At 43.9% G+C, this 5,795-nt stretch overlaps 1 pseudogene; it reads right to left on the bottom strand.

The window, feature by feature from the left end:
* Positions 1 to 464: 464 nt before the first annotated feature.
* Positions 465 to 2,682, bottom strand: LOC119440279 (uncharacterized; annotated as a pseudogene).
* Positions 2,683 to 5,795: the final 3,113 nt, after the last annotated feature.

Genomic DNA, 5,795 nt, shown 5'->3' with positions numbered 1-5,795 from the left:
GGATTGCATAATATAAAAGTGGAAAACATAAGAGTAAGTCACATGTACACAAAATTCACTGACAATGTAAAGGCAGGTGACTACGCAGAACTCGCAAATGTTCCCAGTACAGTACCTTTTTTTCTTCTCTACATCAAACAGCTCAACCCAGTCCCTTAAGTTTATACACACAAAAAACAAAAACAGGCTCTTTTTCCACTGTACAGCATCACACATCTATTTTCAACGCTCCAGAACATGCTCGGTTCACCTATTTCAAGCTCAAGTAAGTGACACAATGCAACACGAGACAGAAGTTTGTTAATGGAACATCATAGATGACCTAAGCTGCATGGAAATGGCACCAACAGTGTGCAAAAATTGGTCAATGCCTGTGTGCTCTGCGATATCAGTGCACTGTAAAGAACCGCAATGAAATAAGAACTAATCCGGAGCCCACCATTACGGTGTTTCTCAATGACCACGTCCAATTTCGAAACAATAAATGCAAATAGCTCAAACAAATAATGCAAAGTGAGTATCCATGGCAGATGAGATCCTTGGCAACACAGAGCAAAATAAGAAAGCTATGAAGGCCTCAGTCCACTAGCTAATGTTTCGGCAAGAGCACTTGTCGAAACCCCCGGCCAGCCTAGACGAAGACAAGTCCTATTATCGAAATGGTGCCTAGCGCACTGATGCTCCCCCATCATTCATTCATTTCATTTTGTGTAATCCAGAGTGAGGCAAAGTCGATTGTTCATGATGCAGACACGACAAATGACTGTTGTTGTTCTTTGCGCTTAATTATTGGGAGCTGGAGGTTTGCTAGCACACAGCAGACATGAAAGACATCCGTCATGCATGGGATAAGCTCAGTCGGTACTTTGTTGTTCAAGACATTATATATTTTAATCCTCTGAATCATTCGTTCGACATGTATCCGCACTTGAGCGATATTGTAAGTGTCCCTAACCTCCTCTGGCGTAAACTGAGAGGCATGGAGAAATGGAGGCATAACAAGAACAGCATTCTGGTTTCCTAAAACTGTCTGGATGCCTGGAAATCCCTTATCGGCAAGAACTGTATCCCCAGGTTGAACAAGATCGAGGAAACCAGAATCAACTGTAATGTGGGCATCAGACAGTCTACCACCATAGGCCTTTGAACAAAAACAAATCATTCCTCCTGGTGTTACAGCCACTAAAAACTTCAGCTGTATATGCGCCTTTGTAATTTGAGTACAAGACTCGTTCTTGTTGCACAGTTGGTGGCTGCTCTGTACGTATTTCTGTGCAGTCAATAATCATAGTGCAGCTAGGATAATGCATCTTAAAGCTGTCTGGCATTGTGGCCTGAATCACTCTTGGTGGGGGGCGAAAAATCCATTGTTTAGTGGCCACCGCGAGCGTTTTGAGAACACTCTTGAAATGCCTTGATGCCGACGTTTCGCTTACCGAGAAGAGAATAGCCAGTGATGAGTAGCTGATTCCAAGCTTTAACTTCAAAAGAAACAAAAGAAGCCTATTCTCAGCAGTGACGTCACATTTTCGTTCTGAAGGTGGAAGCATGCTCAGAAGCATTGCAAACACTTCTTTGCTGACACTGCACAGGTAATGCATTTGCAGATTTAGCGATGCTGTTGTAGCCGGAGAAGTAGCTGGTTCTGTGGTCAGAGCCACTATGCCTGCTACTGACCTCTGGCTTGTGTTGCACACTGTTGTCGCATGTCTCAAGATGTGTCACTTGAGTTGATGTCCCTGACTCACTAATGAAGCACATGAACACCGAGAAATTCTTGCTTGACACGCTTCTTTCTTCAGTTTGTGTTTCCTGCGTAAAATTGCAGTAAGAAAGAATAAATACATCCATGTTGGGTTACAGTGGCAGCCTCATTTTTATCAGTCATAACACAAAACTTTATCGATGATAAACAAACATTTCAAACTAGCCGATCCAGAAAAATGCTGTCACATATTGTGCATCAAGTGCTGCACTGAAAAAATGAGAAGGGAATGAGCAATAAGAGTACAACACTGCTAACTTGCTGCCTATGCTACACAGGGAGGCGTAACTGAGCATGGTATAAGAGCGAAGAACATATTTAGCTGTACAATTTCAGGCATTCAACTTCAGTTTCCGAAATTTTCAGGAGCTTACCACAGATTTTACTGCAGTGCAAAGCTCAGCAGCGACAGTGGACAGTAGATCCAAGCCCTCTGTCGAGCTCCGCTCGTACAACAGGTCTGTACTAGTTGCTAGATCAACTGTGGTAAGGCTGCTGGTACCAATGGCTCCTGTCTCAGCTGTGTAGGGAGAAGCTGGTCCAGGGGAATCAGCTGATGCAGGAGTAGCCAGTGATGCAGATGACCCAGAGTGCCGCTGCTTCCACCTGCACATTTAACAGAAGCTTGGATGTCACTGCTTTTTGTAAACACACAAGGATTTTGTTTTGGGCACATCTACATGCATGCATTCACATTTACTTGTAGAGACAACTGCATCATGGCAAAGCTAAATGGGAAAAGATGTAACATATTGAAGAGTCCCAGCTTTTGATGCAAACAAGCCCAAGTAGCACATCAGAGAGAAGCTTACCTATTAAATCTAGCCAGCTGAGCAGTAGATGAAGTGGACCTCTTCTTGTACACGGTCGGGAATATTGTTGGTACATAACCTGGGTGGCTTTCAATTGTGCTTTTCTCGCCATTCACAAAATGTTTGCAACACACCCTCGAATCTCGATTAGGCTGCCAGCTAGAGGAGTCCTCAAAACTGAAATGAGTAAAACATGAGTAATTACCATCCATCTGATGCAACAGGTGTAGCAGTGTCAATCAATGAAAGGTTCATGATTAAAACAGCTGGGCAACACGCTGCACTTTAAAAATTATTTGTCTAAGTATTACTAACCTCACACACTTAATACACACTGTTTTCTCCCCTGCTTGAGCGCCGCAACAAATTTTCGTCATTTTTAATGTGCAGTAGATTATGCACTAATACAACATGAATGAATGAATGAATGAATGAACCTTTATTTGAAGAAGTGACTTGGCAGTCGAGGTGGTAGGGTCCCTTATTCCAGGAATAAATAACATTAATGAACAGCGCAATGTGGTCAGCGGACAGGAAACGCTCATGATAGCACAGGACCCTTGGCTGTTTCTTGTCCGCCGGCGTCAACCACGACAACGCCGCGAAGGTTATGTAACATCGAAATAAAATAAAACACGACCATAACGGAGGGCAGCTTCCGGTGAACATGAAGTTTCTCATTCCTTGCAATGAACACGGCTACGAGTAGTTTCATCGTCATTCTCAAAAAACAAATGCCACAAGTCGGGAGAGAACAGTGCGTCGCAAACTAGTTCCAAATATCGTATTGCATGTCATTTATTTCGTCAGAACGATTTCTGTAATTTTAAACCAAAAGTATGCAAGAATATTATCAACCTACAAACCGCGAAACATTGATCAAACAATAAACTGTGACATTACGCGACCGCCTCGTAAAAACTACCGGTTCACTGTTACCCGATTGCTGCTAACTGAAAAATGAACCTCGTCCTTGGCTGCTTTGGTAACGTGCAGCGATTTCTGTTTACAAATATGAATTCACTTACTTGACTCGTCGCACGGCGATAATCCATTTTGGCCTTCGTGACTTCTCCCAAGGCTTTGACGGAAAACTGTACAGCCTCACGCCTGGTGTCCCTTCGCGACTGTGGCAGTCTTTGACAGAGCAGTACCTGCGCCCACTTTTCTTCTTCACAGGGGTGCGACCACACGGTTCTGATGACGCCATCGGATCTTAAACTAGAGAAAACAGGCGCAGGTATTTCGGACGCGAAAGGCAAAAGCTCAAAAAGACCACGCTGTACCCGCGCTGAGCAATGGCAGCGAAGAAAGGCCCATGCGCGCGAACGCCTTCAAGCTTCTTGCTGGGGTCGCCAGATGGCGCACCCTGTTCTTCAAACTGCATTGCAGGGTGCCTATTGGGAAGTTGCTCTGTCTGGTGCAGACCTGCAAATGAGTAACGACTGATTGAGCAGGCCCGCTATATTTCGACAACCATGTAACTGTTTACAACATTGAAGTGACAGTATAGTTTGACGTTTGTTTTGTGATGGAATGTAATGGCCTCACTGAGCTACAGTTAAATATAGCAGTAGCTGTGATCAGTTTGACAAGACCACATTTTGTCACAAATTTGTTCTGTGAACATAAATACTGTCATGACGGTTTGTTTTTTATGAACACTGCATTTGTTAAGACAGTAAAATGCATGGGTAATACAGTGGTGTCAACTTTTGCATTGCAGTTGTATGGAAACGCAGCAGGAGCTCCATGAAGTCTACTCGTGTCTCTCGAATGACAGCGATGCCGGGGGAAGCGCCTGCAGGCAAGATTAAGAAACAATGTGAATATGGTGACAGAGGTCATTTCATGAACGTGTTACTTCAATACGTAATGCGGAGCTAGATTGTTCTTCGCTGTACACAGTGCCTAAAGTCTGACGTAATTTATGAAGGGTTTGTAGTTATTCGAGCACATTGACAGAGTGGCATACGATGGTATGCAGTTGTACACATTGCATTCCACAAAGAGGAGCAACCATTTCGCAAGTGTTCTTATTCCTTTCTCAGTTCATGGCACTAACCTGAAACAAGTGATACCAACTCTATCACAAAGTGTTCAATGACATATGCCGTAAAATCATCAGCCTATATTTATGCCCATTGCAGGACGAAGGCCTCTCCGTGTGATCACCAATTGCCCTGTCTTGCATTGTCTGATTCCAACTTGTGCCTGCAAATTTCGTAACTTAATCACCCCACCTAGTTTTCTGCTGTCCTCAACTGCGCTTCCGTTCTCTTAGTATCCATTCTGTAACTCTAATGGTCCACCAGTTATCCATCCTACACATTACATGGCCTGCCCAGCCCCATTTTGTCCGCTTAATGTCAACTAGAATATCGGCTATGCTCGTTTGTTCTCTGATCCACGCGTTTCTCTTCCCGTCTCTTAAAGGTAGGCCTACCATTTTCGTTCCATCGCTCTGTGTGCGGTCGGTCCTTAACTTGTGCTCGAGCTTCTTTGTTAACCTCCAAGTTCCTGCTCCACATGTTAGTACTAGTGGAATGCAATGACTGTACACTTTTCTTTTCAATGACATTGGTAAGCTCCCAGTAAGGATTTGACAATGCTTGCTGTATGCACTCCTACCCAATTTTATTATTCTGTCAAGTTATATCTCATAAGCATAGAATAGACCACCGTAAACAAAAACGACGGCGCCTGTAACGAGAGACGTCCTATTCACACGACCACTGCGTTGTAGTACTGTTGATACACAGAACAGAGGTAGTTTTTCTTGCACAGCCACATCAGGTTGCTCAGCCGTATACTTTGTTAATGGCTAAGAAAAATTAAGAAAAATGCGGCGTTGCGGGGGGGCGGAGTCTCAGAACCCTTGCAATTACTGGCGGCTGGGTCTACGCTCTCCCCGGAACCCCGCACACCTCAAGCGTTGTCTGTGTTATACCTGTAGTAAAACTGCCGTTATGCTTTTGGAATGCATAATTACTCCAGACGGGATAGAAGCAGACATGTCTGCAACACCACCTGCAAAACGGTATGCGTCCGGCATTGCAGATAACGTAGTTAAAAACGTGTAAAAAATTGTTTATTTTAATGCTTCAAAGTGTGTGCTTCATTATAGGGCGAAGACGATGCACAAGAAGAAAGCAGGCGAAAATAGTCGGTGAGTATTTGCATTGTCTGGCCAGTATTGTGAGTTACACATTGTAGGA

Source organism: Dermacentor silvarum, chromosome 2 (genome assembly GCF_013339745.2).
Source record: "Dermacentor silvarum isolate Dsil-2018 chromosome 2, BIME_Dsil_1.4, whole genome shotgun sequence".
NCBI classification, from domain to species: Eukaryota; Metazoa; Arthropoda; class Arachnida; order Ixodida; family Ixodidae; genus Dermacentor; species Dermacentor silvarum.
Note: the sequence above shows the minus strand (reverse complement) of the source record. Positions and strands in the feature narration are given on the sequence as shown.